This window comes from Balaenoptera borealis (assembly GCF_965194805.1).
Source record: "Balaenoptera borealis genome assembly, chromosome: 9".
NCBI classification, from domain to species: Eukaryota; Metazoa; Chordata; class Mammalia; order Artiodactyla; family Balaenopteridae; genus Balaenoptera; species Balaenoptera borealis.
The window spans coordinates 68,076,396-68,100,972 of NC_138873.1; the positions used below are offsets into that span (position 1 = coordinate 68,076,396).

Consider the following 24,577-nt stretch of genomic DNA (forward strand, 5'->3'; position numbering starts at 1 on the left):
CATTTACAGTCTAGCAGAATGCAGAGGACATGAGTCTTTTTGAGACAATCTCGGAATAGAACAGAAATAGCCAATTTGGAAGGCTGATCTTTTGGGATAGTTAGATTTCAGACAGACAATGACCTAAGAGAGCATAAACAGAGACCAATGCACACATCTGCTGGTGAGAAACCAGCACAGAAGCTGTGTGGGCAAGTCTGTGATGGTACAATGCCCTTTAAGCAGGTATTTCTCAGAGGAAAAGAAGAATCTAAGGAGGAGGGGGGTCTTGCATCCCAAGTGATACAAACCTCACTTTACTCCCCTGGAAAGGTTCAGTCTTCAAAAGAGGGAAGTACTGAACTGTTTCAACACACCCCAAAGGATATAAAAAACTATAATAAATCAAATTGATTTGTTAATAAATTTCACTTGATTATTAATGGGAATGTAAATCAGTATAATTCTGAAAAATAATTTGACTGTTTTGATACTCTAATTCTATTTCTAGGACTCTATCACTAAGGAAATAATCCTTCTTTTTTTTTTTTTGGCCACGCCATGCCACATGCGGGATCTTCCCCAACCAGGGATTGAACCTGTCCCCCATGCATTGGGAGTGTGGAGTCTTAACCACTGGACTGCCAGGGAAGTCCCAGGAAATAATTTTAATTATGGAAAAAGCTTTATGCAGAAAGATGTACATGACAGAGATTGGTTCAAGATGGCGGAATAGAAGGACGTGTGCTCACTCCCTCTTGCAACAACACCAGAATCACAACTAACTGCTGAACGATCATCGACAGGTAGACACTGGAACTCACCAAAACAGATACCCCACATCCAAAGACAAAGGAGAAGCCACAATGAGACGGTAGGAGGGGCACAATCACAAAAAAATCAAATCCCATAACGGCTGGGTGGGTGACTCACAAACTGGAGAACACTTATACCACAGAAGTCCACCCACTGGAGTGAAGGTTCTGAGCCCCATGTCAGGCTTCCCAACCAGGGGGTCCAGCAACGGGAGGAGGGCTTCCTAGAGAATCAGACTTTGAAGGCTAGTGGAATTTGACTGCAGGACTTTGACAGGACTGGGGGAAACAGAGACTCCACTCTTGGAGGGCACACACAAAGTAGTGTGCACATCAGGACCCAGGGGGAAGGAGAGTGACCCCATAGGAGACTGAACCAGACCTACCTGCCAGTGTTGGAGGGTCTCCTGCAGAGGCGGGGGGTGGCTGTGGCTCACCGTGAGGACAAGGACACTGGCAGCAGAAGTTCTGGGAAGTACTCCTTGGCGTGAGCCCTCCCAGAGTCTGCCATTAGCCCCACCAAAGAGCCGGGTAGGCTCCAGTGTTGGGTCGCCTCAGGCTAAACACCAACAGGGAGGGAATCCAGCCCCACTCATCAGCAGACAAGTGGATTAAAGTTTTACTGAGCTCTGCACACCAGAGCAACACCCAGCTCTACTCACCACCAGTCCCTCCCATCAGGAAGCTTGAACAACCCTCTTAGATAGCCTCATCCACCAGAGGGCAGACAGCAGAAGCAAGAAGAACTACGATTCTGCAGCCTGTGGAACAAAAACCACATTCACAGAAAGACAGACAAAATGAAAAGGCAGAGGACTTTGTACCAGATGAAGGAACAAGATAAAACCTCAGAAAAACAACTAAATGAAATGGAGATAGGCAACCTTCCAGAAAAAGAATTCAGAATAATGATAGTGAAGATGATCCAGGACATCAGAAAAAGAATGGAGGCAAAGATCTAGAAGATGCAAGAAAAGTTTAACAAAGACCTAGAAGAATTAAAGAACACACACCTAGAAGAAATAAAGAACAAACAAACAGAGATGAACAATACAATAACTGAAATGAAAAATACACTAGAAGGAATCAATAGCAGAATAACTGAGGCAGAAAAACAGATAAGTGACCTGGAAGACAGAAAGGTGGAATTCACTGCCACAGAACAGAATAAAGAAAAAACAATGAAAAGAAACGAAGACAGCCTAAGAGACCTCTGGGACAACATTAAACGCAACAACATTCGCATTATAGGGGTCCCAGAAGGAGAAGAGAGAGAGAAAGGACCCGAGAAAATATTTGAAGAGATTATAGTCGAAAACTTCCCTAACATGGGAAAGGAAATAGCCATCCAAGTCCAGGAAGTGTAGAGAGTCCCATACAGGATAAACCCAAGGAGAAACACACTGAGACACACAGTAATCAAATTGACAAAAATTAAAGATGAAGAATTGTTAAAAGCAACAAGGGAAAAACGACAAATAACATTCAAGGGAACTCCCATAAGGTTAACAGCTGATTTCTCAGCAGAAACTCTACAGGCCAGAAGGGAGTGGCATGATATATTTAAAGTGATGAAAGGGAAGAACCTACAACCAAGATTACTCTACCCGGCAAGGATCTCATTCAGATTCAATGGAGAAATCAAAAGCTTTACAGACAAGCAAAAGCTAAGAGAATTCAGCACCACCAAACCAGCTCTACAACAAATGCTAAAGGAACTTCTCTAAGTGGGAAACCCAAGAGAAGAAACGGACCTACAAAAAGATGTACATGACAGCATTATTTATAGCAGCAAAACTGGAAACAGCATCAGGGAGACTGTCATCCAATAAAAGAGGATGATTCAATAAACCAGGAAACCTCCACCTGCTAGAAAATTACACTGCCCTAAAAATGATGTTTCAAGCTTCACATTCTTGTCTCAGTAATGCATTACTGGGAATCTATCCTAAAGAAATAATTGAAAAATACAGGAAAGTGAAAACACCCTAATATCCCACAATAGAAATGTTAAGTAAGCTCCTATTAGTTCTTCCAAACTCAGCTCAAGTGGTACTTCTCCTGGGAAGTCTGCCCTCACCCCTGGCCCAGCTCTGGGCTCCCGTGATGCCCTGAGCACCACCCATCATAGCATGACCCCAGGGTTCTATTCCTGTGTGCCAATCTAAGCACCTTAAGGTCAGGGAACTTGACTTTGTTGATTTAGTACTCCCAACCCAGCACAGTGCCTGGCACAAAGTAAATATGCACCTAGACGTCCATATTATATAAGACTACATAATCAGTGTATTCGTTTGTTAGGGCTGCCATAACCAAATACCACAAGCTGGGTGACCTAAACAATAGTCACAATTTATTGTCTCACAATTCTGGAGGTCACAAGTCTGGAATAAAGGTGTCAGCAGGATTGGTTCCTTCTGAGAGCTACGAGGGAAGAATCCACTCCAGGCCTCTTTCCTTGACCTGTGGATGGCCATCTTCTCTGTGTGTGTCTGTCTCCAAATTTCCTCTTTTCATAAAGATACCAGTCATACTGGACTAGGGCCCACACCAATGACTTGATTTTAACTTGACTGCCTCTATAGAGACCTTGTCTACAAATAAGGTCACTGTCTGCAGTAAAGGGAGTTAGGACTTTCACATGTGCATTTTCGGGTGACACAATTCAACCCATAACAATCAGCAAATTTGCAGATTTATGAGAGTTCCCAATAATTTAAAAACACCTGTTTTATCATGTTTAATAGAAAAAAAGAGGTATATATTTATATATACAGCAAGAGCTCTTAATTTGGATTTTATTTTAGAGTCCATGACCATCCCCAAATTAAGAACCATTGATGATACAAGATCTCAGATTTTTTTTAAAGAAAAAAAAATGTGAAGGTAATAAACCAAAATATTAATGGTTTATGCCTCAGGGTGATAGTATGGATGTTTGGGATTGTTTCCCAATTTTCTGTAATAATTTCAAATTACTACTACAGTCAGAAAAAAATTTCACTTTTTTTAAAAAGGAGAAATGATATTTTTAAAGGGTTTAGGAACTTCCCTGGCGGTCCAGTGGTTAAGAATCCACGCTTCCACTGCAGGGGCACGGGTTCGATCCCTAGTCACAGAACTAAGAGTTCACATGCCACGTGGAGCAGCCAAAAAAAATGGGGTTTACAAACATGTGAAAATGAATATGTTTTACACAAATAGTGTATTAGGGAAAGACAGGAAGAAAATATATAATACTCACAGAGTTCGTTAACAGAAGTTATAGAAAGAATTTTGTGTACGTCTTCCTAAGTTTTGTGTGTTTTCCAAATTTTTTAATAATGAACTATATTACTCTCATAACCAGAACAAGTCAATAAATCTTATTAATTAAGAACATGTAGTTTAAGTATTTGGTTGTATATTAAATATTCAATATTAAGAGCTGAGCTAACAAATTATGGTACAATGACAAAATGCAGCTTTTAAATGACCATTATGAGACATACAGATATAGGAAACAGCTTATGAGACAGTTCTTTGAAAAAAAATGTAAAATATAAAAATACACACAAATTATAACCAGTAAAATATATTCATATGCAGACAGTAATTTGCAAAAATGAATATCTATTGAGAGTAGGATTATGTATTATTTTTAAATATTCTTTAATATTACATTTTCATTTTATTTATGAAAATGTATTCTAAGTATTCTTAGAAAATGTTCTTTTCTAAGAATATCTGTAACTCATTTTCCACTGCCTAAAACAGCTTTTAACCATTCCAAGAATCAACTTCTTGTCTAGAAGATGGCTGGCAAAACTTCAGGCTTGTCTGGCTCCCAACAAACAACCCACAGTATTCATCACAACTCAGTGGCTGGTTTCACCTTCACTGTTGGTGGAAGTGCACATGGACACACCCTTTCTAAAGGACAACTTGGCAGTACTTGTTAAACCTATTAATGTTCACTCCCTTTGACTGAGCATTTCCACATCTGGGACTCTGTTCCACAGAAACAATTCTACACATGCACAAAGTAAAGGTAACAAGAACGAACAACTGGTCTACCTAGGGTGGTCCTTTCTCACAGGGGACTGTGGGAAGGAGAGTTTCAGTTAGAAAGCAGTGGAGAGACCTACAATAGCTACTAAATGGAAAGGCCATGCAGCTTTGATTCACTGCCCAGTTTACTATTTCCTTTGATGTCTTTATTTCTGGCAACTAACCAGAAACAAGGGTGCTGATTCAACTCTACATGTTCCAATCATATGCATGCCAGTACAGATGCTAGGATACAGATTCAGGTGAAATAAGCATGTTTTAGATTGTTTTATTTTTAGCTCCCAGCTTCACAAACAGAATTTAGAGTATAGCAACTCTTATTTGAAAATAGTCATAGAATGGGAGCCATACATGCTCTCATTTTTTCCTATTTTTGCTTAAATAGGAAACGTCCAGACCTTAGGTTTGGGCTCCTAGGGTTTGTCTTCTAAATAAATTGCGTTTCCATCCATCTATTCATGTTTACATAGAGAGTCTTGGGATTGTTGCCTTCTGACAATTTATAAATAAGACAAATTTCTCATTTTACATTGACTCCTTCAATGGTTGACTCAAAGTACAAAAATTCTGATCAGGTCAAGAATGCAGGTTAAATTAGATCTCCTCAGTGAAGGCTGTAAAGGAGGTGGAGTAAAAGCACAAATAACTTCAAGCCAAAATGAAATTAATGAATTAGGTTTGTTTCTAGACTATATTCAATGTAACAATGTAGTGGGCAATTTTTCAGATTAAAAAAGAGAGGGACTTCCCTGGCGGTTCAGTGGTTAGGACTCCACACTTCCACTGCAGGGGGCACAGGTTTGATCCCTGGTAGGGAAACTAAGATCCCACATGCCACAGCACGGCCAAAAAAAAAAAAAAAAAAATGCAAAAACTTTATAAGTTATTGATATTAGAGTTCTCAGATAAACATATCTTTATGAACACTGATGATATCTATTTGCAGACCACTGCACATTCTGAACATTTTTCCTCTACCTCAAGCTAATGACAGCTTTAGAGATGTGAAGGAAAAGATAAAAGGAAGCTGGGTGAGTTGTGTAGTATTGCATGGGGGCTACTTGGAGAAGTCTGACAGATAAGCATTACCTCCTGCACCCCCTTCATCCACAGCATTACAAGCTGTCAATTTTTAAGCCTCAAGTCCCACCATTAACTGGATTGACAGTTGCTTAGAAAATAAAATTTTTAAAAACCATTCACACTGGTAATGTGAGATGTTACTTTACAAAATAACACAACTACACTTGATTAATAAACACTATACATCAGGTACACAGAAATTCACTGGAGAGACTTAAAATTAGGCAACCCTAGAAGGATAAGAATAAAGATGAGATTTTAAAAGGAAAGAAAAACCAAGAAGTGACACCTTTAAAGAAAAAAATTTTTGAAGATGTAACAAACATATGCTTTTTAATAAATTCTCTAGACCTACAGCAGTGATTACATAAAGGTGAAAAAGCAAAGGCAAGGGAGCAAAAACTTATAGTATGCCTGAATTCGAAACTTGGTATGCCAGGTCAGGAAAAAATCTAAAAATGTCTGATTTAAAGAATCTCTATTAAACACAAAGAAAGTATAAGCAATGCACGATGAAAACACAGAGCAAAGCCAGTGACCATGGAGACAGATGAGAGGTCAGGAAGTAGGCAGTGGCCTCTCTTCCTCTGGGGCTTTTCCTGGCCAAGTGTGAGTCCAGGTACCTCGCGGCCCGAACCTTCTCATAGGGCTGAGGCGCGGACACAGCACGTTGGCCTGAGCAATCAGCAGACGTGGGAGCAGGGGAGTGAACGATTTTCTTTGCTTTTCAGAGGCAGACCAGGGCGGGGGGCGGTGCAGACAGCATGAAACAACATGATTCACCTTGCCTTGCAGAGGAAGCCACTCACAGCCAGAGAGATGCCAAGAGATGAGGAGACCCAGTGAGACGCTGAGGTGGTGGCAGTACCCGTCACCCTGAGGTTTTCTGCCAGAATCCTCAGGTGATGCATTCACAATTCTGGCACAGGCTATCCTGAGAGGGACTGACAGGAAAGGACCCAGCGAATTTTTGGCAGGTCCACCGTGAAGCAGGACTATTGCCAAAGACAAGGGAAGACCCGAGAAGCACAGTGACCTCCAATAACCAGCCGTCCCTGCTCCTCCGAGGGGCCCCTTTACCCATCAGGCGCCTACAATGGATTCACTAACTCTGGGCCGAATCACAGTTACTTAGAGTTTGACCATATGGGGCTGTCCTGGAACTTGAAGTGATAAACATGTACATATACATATAGCCATTTATATCTATGGGTGTGGAGATGGAAGGGAGGAAGGAAGGGCTGCGGGGGGGGGGGCGATGGTTATTCCTCATTTAGAAAAAACAGGAGGTGCTGAAGAAACTAGCAATACTTGGTAGTATTTTTTACTTTTCTTCTGAATAGATTTGGAGTGTCTTATGCTACTCTATATTTGCTTGGAAGCTTAATAAATAACCACCTCAAGAAATTAAAAAGAAAAAAAACAGGAGGTGGAACTACATGACCTCTTAGCCAAACCATTATCTATAGGATCTCATGCAAACCTCTATACCTTTACTTGAAAGAAAGGTGTTCCAAGAAGCTATTCCAATAGGCACTGTGCTCTGTGCAACAGACTCTCTTGAATTACACTAGTTTTACCGTAAGAAAGTTCCTATAAAAACTAACTGATAAAGGAAAGAATTAAGATTTATCCTGCCTGCGCTATTACAAACTGTTCCAAATAGTAAATGAGTAACCAAAATAGTAAATGAGATAAAGTTTCTCTTTATATTTCAGCTAATAAAGAAGAAATAATGCAACCCGGATATCTGTTTAGCAGTACCCAATGGATTAAAGAGCCACATTGAAAACAAAGAGGTTGCTACCTATTAGAAATTATGGAAATAAAGGTAAAATATATAGATGTTATAGTATCTATGATATATACAAATATAAAAATAAAAGATAATTTAAAAAATAAAGCCATATAAAACAACTATACCCCAGTAAAAAAATAAAAAACTAAAAAGTAAATTAAGTTTAAAAAAATAAAACCATAAAAACAGCAGAAGAAACTATAGATTAATATTTTTATAATTTTAGGAGTAGAGAAGCTCTTTTCATCTTAATCATAGAAACCAAAAATTTTAAAAGAAAACTGTGATAACATATGATAACATGCATACTTTTTGAAGAGTTCTTACAAATGAATAAAGACAAAACACTCAAATAGTGAAATGGGCAAAGGATCCGATTAGGCAATTCCACACACACACTAAATAAGTTCCATTATAGGACTGGAATTATTTGGACTTAGGACCCTAGAGAAGTGCAGTAAACAGTAGTCAGTCTAATTGAAGGAAAACACACACACACACACACACACACACACACACACACACACAAACATTAACTTACAAAATAATATTCAACCTTAGTCTTGAAAGAAATGCAAAAGAAAGAAAGATATTTTTAAACCATAAAATTGGCAAAGATTAGGATGATTTGACAATATTCATGTTGGTGAGGGCAGTGGAAAAGCCAATGACAACTTTACCTGGGTACAGCTTCACTTTTCTGATGGGCAATAATATCACCTAGCATACACACACATTTGACCCACCAATTTCACATGCAGGAATTTATCCTAAAGAGTTAATGGGGAGAGAGGGATGAGTTTAAGGATAGCTGTATAAAGCTGTTCATTACTAGGATGGTTAATTTTATGTCCCAGCTTAACTGGGGCACTGGGCACCCAGCTATCTGGTTAAACATTATTCTGGGTGTCTGTGAGGATGTTTCTGGATAAGATTGACATTTGAATCAGTAGACTAGGTAAAGCAGATGGCCCTCCCTAATGTGGGCAGGCCTCATCCAATCCCTTGAAGGCATGAATAGAACAAAAGACTGAGCAAGAGAGAATCTGCTCTCTCTGCCTGATGGTCTTCAAGCTGGGACATCAGTCTCCTGCTTTCAGATTCAGACTGGAACTTGCACCATCGGCTCTCCTGGTTCCCAGGCTTTCAACTGGAGATCTTGGGACTTCTCAGCCTCTATAATCACATGAGCCAATTCTTTATATTTCTCTGTGTGCGTGTCCCCTGGTTCTGTTTCTCTGGAGAACCCTAACTAATACAACTACAGTGTTAGTCATACAAATGAAAAACCAGGAAAGAATGGGTATCCTCATCAAAAGGTGTAGATTAAATAATTGTTGATTCAATCGAGTGCTTGGTAACTGCTTACAGAAATGATGAGGATTAACATGAACTGACTTGGAAAGATGTCCCCAATATACTGCTGAATTTTTTTTAAGCAGGTTACAGAACAGTACGTACAGTGTGATTTCATTAATATAAAACTGTGGTATCATGCACAAGAGTGTGTATGTGCGTGTGTGTACATGTGAAATGGGACATGATGTTTAATGAAAGGCAATTTACCTCTGGTTGATGGCATTTTGGATGATTTTTACTCTCTTCAAATTCTGTATTATTTGTATTTTTCTCCAGTGAGCTTGTTTATCAGGAAAATCAATAAAGCAAGTCTCTTCCATTAAAAAAAAAGTTCAAGACCTGTGGTTACCAAGGGGGAGGGGGTTGGGGGAGGGTTGGAGTGGGAGCCTGGGGTCAGCAGATGTAAGCTATTATATATAATGGATAAACCAGGTCCTACTGTATGGCACAGGGAACTGTATTCAATATCCTATGATAAAATATATGGAAAAGAATATTAAAAAAAGAATGTATATATTGTATAGCTGAATCACTTGGCTGTATAGCAGACATTAGTACAACGTTGTAAATCAACTATACTTCAATTACAAAAAATAAATTCATAGAGGCAAAGCAGAGAGAGATACAGCTGTAACAGAGGGAATTTGGGTAAAGAGAGAGTTTGCAGTAGTTGTTGTTTTACAATAGGAGAAATGAGAATGTTAATGCGGGAAAGAACCAGAAGGGGATGAAAGAGTGAGCACCGCAGGCCAAGCAGGTTGAGCGCGTCCAGGGGAACCAGGAATGGATGAGTTGCCTCCTACCCTCAGGCGACACAGATAAGAGCCTACAAATGTAAAAATAATTCCCGATGAGTGACACCAGAGCTGCAGAACGCAAAGGAACACTGCCAGCGGGAGGGATCTGGAAAGGAATGCTGGAGGAGATGGCGCCACTTCCAAGGTGGGTCGGATTCCTCTGCACAGAGATGGGTGGTAGGAAAAGCAATAGCTGCTCTGACTTGTCAGATCAACAGGGCAGAATTTGGAGGTCAAGGAGCAGCAGGTGACCAGACTAGAAAATTAATCTGGAGCTCGCAGTAAAAAGGCTTGAAGAGGCTGAGGACTTGGACCATACCACAGGAGGAATTCTAGGAGGGCTGCGGAGTGCAGGGACCCCATTCAAATACAAATCCAGCGGCTGCTTGTTGGATTTACAGATTGAGGGAATTTGACCTTGGAGGCAGGGAAAGCCCAGTGAAAAAGCTAACGTGACAGAGAAATGAACTAAAGTTGCGAATTAAAAAGGTGGCAACAGGGCTTCCCTGGTGGCGCAGTGGTTGAGAATCTGCCTGCCAATGCAGGGGACACGGGTTCGAGCCCTGGTCTGGGAAGATCCCACATGCCGCGGAGCAACTGGGCCCGTGAGCCACAGCTACTGAGCCTGCGCGTCTGGAGCCTGTGCTCTGCAACAAGAGAGGCCGCGACAGTGAAAGGCCCGCGCACCGCAATGAAGAGTGGCCCCCACTTGCCACAACTAGAGAAAGCCCTCACACAGAAACGAAGACCCAACACAGCTAAAAATAAATAAATAAAAAATTTAAAAAAAAAAAAAAAAGGTGGCAACAGAAGTAGAGAGTGACATGAAAAGCATGGCGGAAGGGATCTACACATAGTGTGAAACATGCGATATCCACAGCCACGGGAAACCGAATCAAGACAGGGCTGAGCTGATTCTATGAGGCTCTGCTGTCAATCATTCTGCATTTAGAATTTTCCTCAAATGCCACATTTTATAAACAGGTGTTTCCTCTTCTCCTTCTGCAACTTACTTTTGTGCCAGGTATAAGAAGGTGAGGCGGTAATAATTAACAGTTCTCCTAAAGGAAATCCAAAACCTGAGAGACAGCCTTAGTGCCTCATTAGAACGAGCTGAATTTATAATAATCATTACTCATGAGGTGAAAAATAAACAGACCCAGAACTGGGGAAGTGGAGGAACTGACGGGATGGAGGTGGGGAAGGGAGAGACCAAGGGAGGGGGAATCAAAAAGAAACAAGTTTGTAACACAAATTTTTACAAAATGATGGGCCTTGGAAATTTTCTGAAAATACTGCTAAAAATTCTAAATACAAAAAAAAATAAAAAATAAAAAATAAAAAAAATAAAAATAAAAATTCTAAATACAGATAAAGCGGCCAGAGAAACGCTATAAAACCACTTACGTTAGCTAGAAAAAGTCCCAGCCACTCAGAAAAACTAAAATAAAAAATTTAATTCTAAGCGACCCTCACATTCAACCATCAAAAGAGAATCTACTTATCATGCCTAAATAAATAACGTCTCAATATTTATAAATAATAGGGGTAAGAACTTGACTTTTGCTCTGCTGGTTTATACGCATTCTACATATTTCCTCATAGTCTGCTCTCGCTTTCAAAAAAAGATTATAGGGCTTCCCTGGTGGCGCAGTGGTTGCGAATCTGCCTGCCAATGCAGGGGACACAGGTTCGCGCCCTGGTCTGGGAAGATCCCACATGCCCCGGAGCAACTGGGCCCGTGAGCCACAACTACTGAGCCTGCGCGTCTGGAGCCTCTGCTCCGCAACAAGAGAGGCTGCGATAGTGAGAGGCCCGTGCACCGCGATGAAGAGTGGCCCCCACTCGCCGCAACTGGAGAAAGCCCTCACACAGAAACGAAGACCCAACACAGCCAAAAATAAAAAAATAATAATAATAAATAAATAATAAACTTAAAAAAATTAAGAAAAAAAAAAGATTATAGGTAATACAGAATATTTCATTAAACTTTGAGTAAAAAAAAAAAAAAAATCCAGACAGGTAAGATAAGCACCCTCCTCATCATCTATTAGGTAAAATGTGAATTTTTAGACTCCCTGATCAGAACTTCGGAAATCTCCTTAGAGTGGGAGGGTGAACTATTTTTAAAAACCGCCTGTCAAGCCTAAAGCCATACACGCGTGGTATGAGTCACCTAATGGTTTTCAGAAGGCTTTTATGCCATCAGAGATGTCTCCTTAGACGGCTGGGGGGCCTTGTGGTGGGGAGAGCTTGGGAAGTAAAGAAAGTGGAAGGAGAGACACACCACCCTGGGAACTCCATCAGTGCAACAGGAATTTTTACAGCTGTTTTAAATTCCAAAATGAGTTTGAAGGTATGAGTAAAGTTTCAACTGCACTCTAAAGAAATTTCCTTCAGTTCCAGGTTTCACAAAAATATATGCTTCGCACTTAAGCCTCAAGATGCGACACAGATAAATGAGTCCTCCAACATGCTTTCAGAAGTTATACCTGCAGGAGGCCTGAGCAACAGTGATCTGCCCTACAGAGGGTGAGCTCTTGCGATACTCTTCAAAGAATCAGTGAAACGTTCACCGTTGGCAATGGTTCCAATCTTTCTAAGAATCCCACCTTTCAAGTCATTTGTATACCAAGCATTATGACCTCAGCTCTAGAATCACAAAAATCTGTGCCTTCCATCTCGACTTTTGATCTATCTACACAGCAAGTCCTTGATAAATACAGGGCATAAACACTGTGGCTGACTCTAAGAGTTTAAAATACCAAGACGGGGCTTCCCTGGTGGCGCAGTGGTTGAGAATCTGCCTGCTAATGGAGGGGACATGGGTTCGAGCCCTGGTCTGGGAGGAATCCCACATGCCGCGGAGCAACTGGGCCCGTGAGCCACAACTGCTGAGCCTGCGCGTCTGGAGCCTGTGCCCCGCAACGGGAGGGGCTGCGGTAGTGAGAGGCCCGCGCACCGCGATGAAGAGTGGCCCCCGCTTGCCGCAACTAGAGAAAGCCCTCGCACGAAACGAAGACCCAAGAAAGAAAGAAAGAGAGAGAGAGAGAGAGAGAGAGAGAGAGAGAGAGAGAGAAAGAAGGAAGGAAAGAAAGAAAGGAAGGAAGGAAGGAAGGAAGGAAGGAAGGAAGGAAGGAAGGAAGGAAGGAAGAAAGGAAAAGAAATAGAGTAGCTATAAAATACCAAGACAGTGTCCAGGAAATAGTTGAGGACTCCATCAAGATATCACAGGTATAATGCTCGCTTCGGCAGCACATATACTAAAATTGGAATGATACAGAGAAGATTAGCATGGCCCCTGCGCAAGGATGACATGCAAAATCGTGAGGCATTCCATATTTGGGGGGGATTAACAGATACAAACTACTATATATAAAATAGATAAACAATAAGGTCCTACTGTATAGCAAATGGAGCTATATTAATATCCTATAATAAACCATAATGGAAAAGAATATGAAAAAGAATATGTATATCTATGTTTGTATAACTGAGTCACTTTGCTGTACACCAGAAACTAACACAACATTGTAAATCAACTATACTTTGATAAAAAAAAAAAATGATATCATAGGTATAGCACAAAACAGGATTCACAATACCTAATCAGAATAAATGAAGTATATTCCACCTACAAAGCAAACTCCAAACAAAAAATCGACTCACCAGCAAGTATTTGCTATTTTCAGAAGGAAAAAAAAAAAGACTTTCCAATTGTGTCTATAAATAATATACCTGTGTACTATAATATCATAATATACCTGTGTACTATAATATCATAATATCATATCATAACTACCGATTTGTAGTTTTTCTCTTAGAGACCTCATGGATGAAGCTTAATTGACCAACCTCAGAGTTATCAGATTCATTAACAAAGTTGTTGAAATTTTACTTCTTGGGGGAAAAATATCTTAATCAAGCCAAACAATAGCTTTTCAACATAAAGATCTCTTACAAATTGAAAGTTTACAAGAAAGTGAATACTTTAGGGAAAAAAAAAAAGGTGAATAAGGAATACACAGGTACTTCACACACCAGAGAAGAAAAAGAAATCCAAGAGCTAAAAACATACACAAATGTTCAGTCTTCTTCATAATCAAACAACAAAGACACAATTTTTACCTATAAAATTGAATGTAAAAAAATTAGAATAATCCCTACTGACAAGAGGACAAGAAAACAAACTCTCACACATCGCTAGTGAACATTTCTGGAGGGCAATTTAGCAATATGTGTCAAAAGCCTTAAAAATAAAAACAAATACCTTTTGACTCAGCAATTCCATTTCTCTTCAAGGAAAATAACTTCAAGAATGAGATTAACATACAAAAATGTTTACTGAAGCATTTCATGTGAAAGTGAAAATCTGAAAGCCACCTAAAGCTTCAACAATATGGGAACACCTTAATAAACTAAAAACTACCTATCCAATCAATGTAGTTCTATTTTAGATATATGATGTTGAAAAGTATGGGCAAATGCTCATGATATATTATTAAGAGAAAAAGTTACAAAATAACATGAAAAGTATGATCGATCTCAAGGTTGCACACAAAAAACATTTAAGGGTATGTACCAATATAGTAATAGTGGTTACCTATAGGTGGAAGGATTGAAGATGTTTATCTCCTTTTCTGCTAATTTTTATACTATCTACTTTTCTTTCCTTTTATTTTCTTTGGCTTGCGGGATCTTAGTTCCCTGAACAGGGATCGAACCTGGGTCCTCAGCAGTGAAAGCACAGAGTCCTAGCCACTGGACCGCCAGGGAATTCCCACTATCTACTTTTCTACAATGAATATGTACTAATTTTGCTGGCTAAGTAATTTACCCATAACAAAACAACAAAGTAGATATTATTATTATCCTCATTTTAAATATGAGGAAACTGAGGCACAGAGAGGTTAAGTAGCTTGTCCCAGGTCACACAGCTAATACGTCATAAAGCCAGGATTTGTCCTAAACTGACCTAGCTCCAGAGCCTGATCTCTAAACCACTTTGCAGTGACTCACATTTTTAAAATAATTTAAAGTAAAATGCCAGATAATCTATAATTACATGCACTACAAATTCTTAAAGAAAGAGTATCTTTGCGGGCCAGAATTTTTAGAGCATACTGGGAGACAGGTGGTGAAGCTGGATGTTTTCTCCCATCTCACCAGGCTGTCCCTTTTCATTTTAGGTTTTCACTCCGATTATCTGAAAAGTCATCTATTTATTCCTCATCACCATTCTCCCTCCCTTCAACACACACACACAAACACACAGCATTCTCGAAAACTCAAACTCCAACTGGTACACTCTCCTGCTCCCTTCCCAGGCCATGACAATTCCCTGAATACTTCTTTCCTGCTCCTAAAAGCCAAGGTGGGTCCCCCACAAATAACTCCCAGAGGTCTTGAAACAGAGCCGGACCTTGGAGGGGGGCCCCCCAGATGCAAAAGCCCTTCTTCCATGTCCCCTGTCTCTTGTTTGTAGAAAAGCCATAGTCTCCCAGGCCTCCCCTGAGTCACAAAAGAGCAGGCTCAAGCAGTTAATGATTAGGACAAGAGAGTCACAGAATCTTTAGTTCCTCCCTGAAGGACACAGATAACAGTGTCTGATGCACATTCCTGAGTTGTTTTGCAGATACTAAAACTGCCACCAGAGGGAAAAAGCTAACTGCAGGATGACCAGACTGTAGCCATGACATAAGCTGCTCTGTCTTGAGCAGTACTGAGTCTATGCCTTGCACAATTCCGAGAACTGGCCTCAAGGAAATGGGAACAAATCAACCCTGGAACTGAAGATTAACTGTGCTTAAAACAATCACGATGATGCTGATTAGACCACATGACCAGTTTCAAGACGGTTGTCAGAGCTGACTGTGCTGCTCTGCACGGAGGGCCCCCCACTGCCTGTGCACCCCTGAAACTCCCCTTTAAGACCTTCTGCTCCCTAACCAACAACTGGGAGGTGGTTTAGGATATGCTAGTCTGCCATCTCCCCAGGTTGCCGGCTTCCTGAATAAAGCATCATTTTTTTCACCAACACTTGTCTCTTGAACATTCACTCCAGAGCAATGGGCAGCCAAACCTGAGTTTGGTTCCGGCTCTGGCCAGTAACGGTCTACCCAGACATATTAACTCACAATCCAGTATAAAATAAAGTATTTTCCATTTCCCTCACAAACAGAAATGTATACTATTTTTCCCCTAAGGAAGTTTCAAGTTAGTTTAGATGGAAGCAATGTAAGTTCTTGGAAAGGTGTTGTTAAAGTACAAAAGATGCTGGACAAACTATGTTGTGTCTCGTATGAATAGGCAAGATTACAGGACCTTTTCCTGCGTATCATGTGACATTCCTGCTCTGGCCTCCAAACAAAAGCCGGATAGATGTAAGTGCTTGTAGATGATACTCTGAGCCATATAGGGCACATTGAGATTTCTGTAAGGGTGCATAGATGATCAAGTTGCTAGGGACTAAAGAAATGTTTTCTGTACATTAGAAGAAAAAATATTACTAATCAGTATAAAGCAAGCTCCAGCCATCTGCTGTTCTAAAATTGGACACTTGATCATGTTAAAAAGAAGTGAAGTTCCTGCTGGTGGAAGTAGGAATTTAGACTACTAGATAAAATTTCACCACTAGTGATGAAATTATCTTATTAAAGAACAATGACAGTTTTTTAACTTCAGGGACCAATAATAGTTCTCCTCAGTTATATTTCAGAAAGGAATATTTTATTCTGTTATCCCAGAGCTTATTAAAGATGAGCCGCTATTACTGGTAGACTGTGGTTTTGCACCTAATTGATAAATTAGATTGAGCCATATCTCCAATATGTAAATATACATGATCAAATCTTTGTTTTGCAAAAGTGAAACTAACAAAAGATTGCCTCACCAAGGAATGAGACTAGTTAATATAAGCTCTTTCAATTATAAAGATTTATCCAAAAACAATCTTAAAATTCACATGAAACCCCCAGAGACCTCAAATAATCAAAGCAATCCTGAGCAAAAAGAACAAAGCTAAAAGCATCATACTATGTGATTTCAAAATGTACTAAAAAGCTATAATAATTAAAAGAGCATGGCACTGGCATAAAAACAGACATATAAACCAGTGGAACAGAATAGAGAGCCCAGAAATAAATCCACAATTGATCTTCAACAAAGGTGCCAAGAACACACAAAGGACAGTCTCTTCAATAAACAGAGTTGGGAAAACTCTGTTTTCATCAAAAGAATAAAATTGGACCCTTATCTCACTCCATATGCAAAAATCAACTCAAAAATAGATTAAAGACTTAAATGTAAGAACTGAAACTATAAAACGTAGGGGAAGAAAACATAGGGGAAAATCTTTTTGACACTGGTCAGGGCAATGATTTTTTTTAATATGACCCCAAAAGTGCAGAAAACAAAAGCAGAAATAAATTGTCTTGAATCAAACTAAAAAGATTCTGCACAGCAAATAACAAAGTATAGAGACAATCTATGGAATGGGAGAAAATATTTGCAAGTCATCCAAAATATATAAAATACTCAAACAACTCAATAGCAAGAAAACAAATAACACAATTTAAAAATAGGCAAAGTACCTGAATAGACATTTCTCATAAGAAGACATACAAATTGCCAACAGATATATGAAAAGGTGCTCAACATCACTGATCATAAGGGAAAACTGCAATGAGATATCACGTCACACCAGTTAGAATGGCTATCATCAAAAAGACAAGAGATAACAAGTGTTGTCAAGGATGTAGAGAAAAGGGGACCCCTGTACACTGTTGGTAGGAATGTAAATTGGGACAGTCACTATGGAGAACAGTATGGAGGTTCCTCGAAAAGTTAAAAATAGAACTACCATATGATCCAGCAATCCCACTTCTGGGCATATATCCGAAAGAAACGAAATCAGTATCTCCGAGAGATATTTGTACTCTCATATTCATGGCAGCATTATTCATGATAGCCAAGGTATGCAAGCAACCTAAGTGTCCATTAATGGATGAATGGCTAAAGAAAACATTATATATATATCATATTTTATTCCATACACAGTGGAATAAATTTCAGCCTTAAAAAAGAAGGGAGGGCTTCCCTGGTGGCGCAGTGGTTGAGAATCTGCCTGCCAATGCAGGGGACACGGGTTCGAGCCCTGGTCTGGGAAGATCCCACATGCCGCGGAGCGACTAGGCCCGTGAGCCACAGCTACTGAGCCTGCGCGTCTGGAGCCTGTGGTCCGCAACAAGAGAGGCCGCAATAGTGAGAGGCCCGCACACGGCAATGAAGAGTGGCCCCCGCTTGCCACAACTAGAGAAAGCCCTCGCACAGAAACGAAGACCCAACACAGCCAAAAATAAATAAATATATATATAATAAAAATAAGTAAATTAAAAAAAAGAAGGGAATCCTGTCATTTGCAACAACATTAATGAACCTGGAGGGTATTATGCTAAGTGAAATGAGTCACAGAAACACAAATACTGCATAATGTCACTTATATATGGAGTCTTAAATTTTCTTTTAATTATAAATAAATAAATAGATAGATATTTAAATAGCTGAACTCATAGAAAGAGAGTAGGTTACCAGGGGCTGGAGAGTGAGAGCAACAAGGAGAGGTCAGTAAAAGGGTACAACCTTTCAGTTATAAGATGAATAAGGTCTGAGGATCTAATAATGTACAACATGGTGACCACAGTTGACGACACATGTAGTTGAAATTTGCTGAGAGTACTAGAACTTAAATGTTCTCACACACACAAAAAAAGGAGGTGATGGATATGTTAATCCTTTCACAATGTTTACATATGTCAAACCACCATGTTGCACACTTTAAATATCTTACCCCCCCAAAAAAACCTTATAATTTTATTTGTCAATTATACCTCAATGAAGCTAAAGGAAAAAAAAAAACACGGGGTAGGGGGAGACAAGATTCCTCATAATGTTAATATTGTTTTCTGATTAAAGAAAGCTTATTGGGGACTTCCTTGGTGGTCCAGTGGTTAAGACTCCACACTCCCAATGCAGGGGGCCTGGGTTCGATCCCTGGTCAGGGAACTAAATCCCACGTGCCACATCTAAGAGCCCGCATGCTGCAACTAAGATCCCGTGTGCTCCAACTAAAAAGATCCTGCATGCTGTAATGAAGATCTCGCACACGTGCAGCCAAATTAATAAATATTTTTTTAAAAAAAGGAAAGAAAGCTTATTGAATCACAATATTGTACACCTAAAACCAATATAACATTGTAAATCAACTATACTTCAATTAAAAAAGAAAATAAAAACAAATTTTTAATACTTTTTTTTTCATTTCTTGGCAGAAAAAAAAGAAAGCTTATTAAACACCTCCCTGATATCCTCTCCCAACAAAGACACCATTAACGTGCGAGAAAAAGAATAAAGATAAGCCACATTAAGGAATAGAACACGGAGTGGCCAAGAGCAAAGCAGAGATTTCAACAGTTATGGAAGATGGAAAGCCAGTGGAGAAGAGGTAACTTCTGTATGAGGGGGAGGGAAAGAAGCCTCAGCTTGGTGTTTACAGAGGGGGACACTTGAGAAAGAGACAATTTTGCCCCCGCAAAACCCTGCTGAGGTTTGGGACTTAGAACCACTCGGCACTGGAGTGGACACAAACACAAACTGGGGAGAAACTGAAGGTCTACAGTTGTACCTGGTTAGTGGTGCCCGACACGCACTGACTCATTATGACCCTCTCTGTCTCAAACATTTCAATATTAAAAACTATGCACACCCCCATGCGCACACAGGTGAATCATTCCGGTGCTGAGGAGGGAGCGGAGGGAAGATGCACACCTCCCAGCCATGCCCCGCCCACGAGCTTTCACCAATGAGCACTTACCGCAGTACCGCGCTTTGTCTCCCAGCTGCCCCTTTACTCCACCGAGGTTTCTTTCTGCCTTTATTTCATGTGCAGCTGAACAGTTTTGACCCCAAATGGCTTACAGAGATGTGTAAGTGACAGCAGTAAAGGTGCTACAAAAGTGCCTGAGGCACCTTGCAGAAGGCAAAGGATGAAATTTAACACTGGCAGGTACTCAGGGGCTGGTGGAGGTATCTCTTACACATCACTGGGAAGACTGGATGGTGTCTGGACGAATTCGTGACCAGTATACGCATCAGGACATCAGGGAGCATGGTGCCAAGAACATCTCCAAAGGAATTATGCATAACCACCCTGTTTGTGCTGATTCATTTAGCCCTGTCACTTCTCAAATTGCATACTGAGCTGAAAGGGTGGGTCATGATTATGAACAGTCAGCCCCCCAACTCCAGGCAGAGAACACTGTCAGTCAAGCATCTGCTCTCACAAGATGGGATACAAAGAGTTTCCTTCAAATTTTCTCATTTTTATTATGAAATACTTGACACATATAAAAGACTGTATTAATATTATATTACATACATATAGGAATGAAGATCATAATAAAACTCACTTCTCAATTTAAAAAATAGAACATAACCAATAACAGTGATATTCTTTATGCTCCACTCCAACCATATCCCCAAAGTGTAAGCACTATTTGAATTCTGTGTTTAGTTTCTTCTGCCTTTATTATGGTTTTGCCACATATGTATATAACCACAAGCCATATGTCATTTAGTTTTATTTTTCAATTTGTAAAACTGATATCATATTGTATTAATTAGTCGGTGGTTTCCCCCCAATATTATGTTTCCTCTCTAGAGAATTTGAACAGCTTCTAAGACAAGACCTTCATATACTCTACAATTTTGCACACAGACCCTCCAATTGCCTTTTAGTCTTAAATATGAACACAAAACCAAGGACCACCAGACATTCAAGGAAAGCTTCCAAAATGAAAAGGAGGGACCACAGTAAACAAGAAGAAATAACCCTGGAGTAAACTAAGATAATTCTGGTAACTGACAAGAACTTAAGGGACTTCCCTGGCGGTCTGGCAGTTAAGACTCCAGTATAGGGCTTCCCTGGTGGCGCAGTGGTTGAGAATCTGCCTGTCAATGCAGGTATAGGGCTTCCCTGGTGGCGCAGTGGTTGAGAATCTGCCTGTCAATGCAGGGGACACGGGTTCGAGCCCTGGTCTGGGAAGATCCCACATGCCGCGGAGCAACTGGGCCCGTGAGCCACAACTACTGAGCCTGCGCATCTGGAGCCTGTGCTCCGCAACAAGAGAGGCCGCGATAGTGAGAGGCCCGCGCACTGCGATGAAGAGTGGCCCCCGCTCCCCGCAACTAGAGAAAGCCCTTGCACAGAAAGGAAGACCCAACACAGCAAAAATAAATAAATAAATAAATTTATTAAAAAAAAAGACTCCAGTATTCCACTGCAGATGTGGGTGGGTTCAATGCCTGGTAGGGGAACTAATAAGATTCCACATGCTGTGCTGTGTGGCCAAAAAAAAAAAAAAAAAAAAGATAAGAACTTAAAAAAAAAACACTTGAATTAGTATCCTCAGAAATTAAAGAAAGTATTATAGAACAAGTTAAAATGAAAAAAATGATCAGAGAACCAAAGAGATTTCTTGGAAATAAAAATGCTATTGACAAAATTTTTCTTTATTCAATAGAAGGAACGAAAGTAAGTTTTAAAAATCTCCCAGGAAATAAAACCAAAAGACAGAGGCAGAAATAGAGACAGAAACGTTAAGGAAAAAGAGAGGCTCAATTCAATAGGTCTTCTGCATATCAGAAGTTTTAAAAGAGAAAACAGAGTAAGAAGACAGGAGAATTATCAAAGAAATGATAGAATAAAATTTCCCAGAAGTGAAGAGCATGAATCTCTATATTGAATGGGACAACGAATGAAAAAAAACAACCACATTAAGTGGTTGACGTTTCAGAATTATCCAAATTCCCTACATGGAGAAGAAAAGATCATTTTAAGAAGAGGATAAGAATCCATTTCTTTTTCTCTTCTTCCTCACCACTCTGGAATGGGTCTGACAGTGTATAACATAACCATTTGCACATGTGCAAAAGCAGGCAGCCAATCAATTACACTAAAAGCTCCAGACCATCTTAGAAGTAAACAAGGCACAATTTATTGCTAATGTTAAGCAGTGGGATTTGGTGAGTTTACAAAGCACTAAAATAAAATTAGAAGCTACAGCTATAAATAAAAGCTAGTCTTGGAAGGGATCATTGTTCTTCACTTTACTAGTCCTGTTTCCCACAAGTTGAAAGACCTTATGCTGAGCATAATATTTTGTGAAGCAGGAAATTAAATTCCCACCATGAAGATATTGAAAACTAAAAACTGATCTCGGTGGTCAATAAACAGAGTGCCTATGTACTTTTCTGTGTTTTAAAATGTCTCTAAAAATAAATAAAAGGCTCAAATAACAAGAGATTAGTTAAAACAGAAAGTCTGTTATAGGAATTGCCCAAAGACAATCTTTCACTGCCTTATCCAACAGACCTTATTTTGTCTCTAGAACGAAATGCTACATATGAAAGACAGAACACAGACTTGTGAAGCCCACTCCAATCAGGACTTGCAAGTATTGGTTTTCCATAAGCAATCTAGTCATCATAATGAGTCCTCGTGGCTCCACGCCCTACATGTGCTCTTAGCCTTTACCAGGTACTCACTTCACTCCAGGTCTTTACCCCGTAGCACAGACACATCTTTGTTCCTAAGGCAGACAGATAGAAGCCAACAGGGAGCTTGTATTGTGTGTCTAGAAAGAACTGTTCATTATTCACCCATCTCTGCCACAAATAAATTTCAATAACCTTAACTCTGCAAAACAGCCTGATCCCAAATGAACACAAACTCTGCAAACTTCTTTCACTACGTTTTTGAAACTACCAACCAGTCACTTCTAATGAGCCTGTGGAGTGAGGCAGAATACAAATAAATTAGTTTTTAGTTATATTTTTATGATATGAATTGTATGAAACTCAGTGTGACAACTACTCAATTTATTAGACAAACTTCCAGGGATGTAAAGATTCAATAACATCATTTCTAATACTCTATTCACAAGAGTTCCGATTGGATACTACACTCATTTCTGCAGCTGTGTGAAGTCCTATCAAACTATAACACGTTAAGGGGCTTAAACTCATCATATTTTACTAATGTTCCTAATTTTCCTTTATGAATGAACCCAAAACATCTTTATTTAACAAACGATACTGAGTTATGAGTGAATGTGGGTAATTAAAAAAATTTAAATCCTATGTGGTATTTATACAATGGAATATGACTCAGCAATAAAAAAGAATGAAATAATACCATTTGTAGCAACATGGATGGACCTACAGATTATCATATTAGGTGAACTAAGTCAGACAAAGAAAGACAAATATCATACGATGTCACTTATATATGGAATCTAAAAAAATGACACAAATGAACTTATTTACAAAACGGAAATAGACTCACAGACATAGAAAACAAACTTATGGTTACCAAAGGGGATAGCAGGGGTGGGGGAGGGAGATAAATTAGGAGTTTGGGATTAATATATACACTACTATATATAAAATAGGTAAACAACAAGGACCTACTGTATAGCACAGGGAACTATACTCAATACCTTATCTTGTAATAACCTATAACGGAAAAGAATCTGAAAAAGAATATGTGTGTGCGTGCGTGTGTGTGTGTGTATAACTGAATCACTTTGCTGCACACTTGAAGCTAATACAACATTGTAAATTACCTATACTTCAATAAAAAATGTAAATCCTAAATTATTAGCATCAGCTTTATATCGGACATAAGTTGATTTAACATAGAGCCATGAATCTCATACTTTATACTGCTAAATCACTTAGGTAACTATATATCTTCCTACAGACAGCACATAATAAATACTGTCACACAAGTTTACAACCTGTCATAAGAAATTTCATCTCACACCAATTCTATTCTGCCCCATCAACTAATATACCCTCCATACTACTCACCTTCACCCCTGTTCAACTTGCTTCCCCTCCTTTATATATTCTTCCTGCTCCATAGCACATGCTCTTCTGTCATTTCCAGTATCGTCTCCTACTTCACATAAAGGCATACGTGATATCTGAAGCTGTTGATCCCACATTTTAGAGTTCAGGAGCCACCATTTAAGACCAGTATCTCGGGTGGGGGGGATGAATTGGGAGATTGGGATTGACATATATACACTACTATGTATTAAACAGATAACTAACGAGAACCTACTGAATAGCACAGGGAGCTCTACTCAATGCTCTGTGGTTACCTAAATGGGAAGGAAATCTAAAAAAAGAGGGGATATATGTTTACGTATAACTGATTCACTTTGCTGTACAGTAGAAACTAACATAAAATTGTAAAGCAACTATACTCCAAGTAAAACAAAACAAAACAAAAGACCAGTATCTCAGATGAATGACCAAGCCAAAGAAAAATCTACTAATAGATAAGTATATGTATTTGGATTAATATAATGGTTTTAGTCAGACATAGAGACTGAGCATAAAAAATTACCTTGAAAACTCTTTAAAATATTAACTCATTAAGTGTGAGGTAGAAAGTTTGCATTTAATAATGTTTAGGGGCTTCCCTGGTGGTGCAGTGGTTGAGAATCTGCCTGCCAATGCAGGGGACACGGGTTCGAGCCCTGGTCTGGGAAAATCCCACATGCCACGGAGCGGCTGGGCCCGTGAGCCACAACTACTGAGCCTGCGCATCTGGAGCCTGTGCTCCGCAA

General features: G+C 39.6%; 1 protein-coding gene and 1 long non-coding RNA gene across 4 annotated transcripts in view; one reads left to right on the plus strand and one right to left on the minus strand.

Annotated features, from left to right (window-relative positions):
- Positions 1–24,577, minus strand: part of ANKRD6 (ankyrin repeat domain 6) — a gene marked incomplete at its 3' end in the record, with an annotated part of 203,713 nt that overhangs the window by 158,297 nt on the left and 20,839 nt on the right. The gene's annotated exons all lie outside the window — the stretch shown is intronic.
- Positions 18,282–21,312, plus strand: LOC309635326. Its single transcript, XR_014248767.1, has 2 exons — positions 18,282–20,848; positions 20,901–21,312. It is a non-coding gene; the product is annotated as an uncharacterized lncRNA (long non-coding RNA).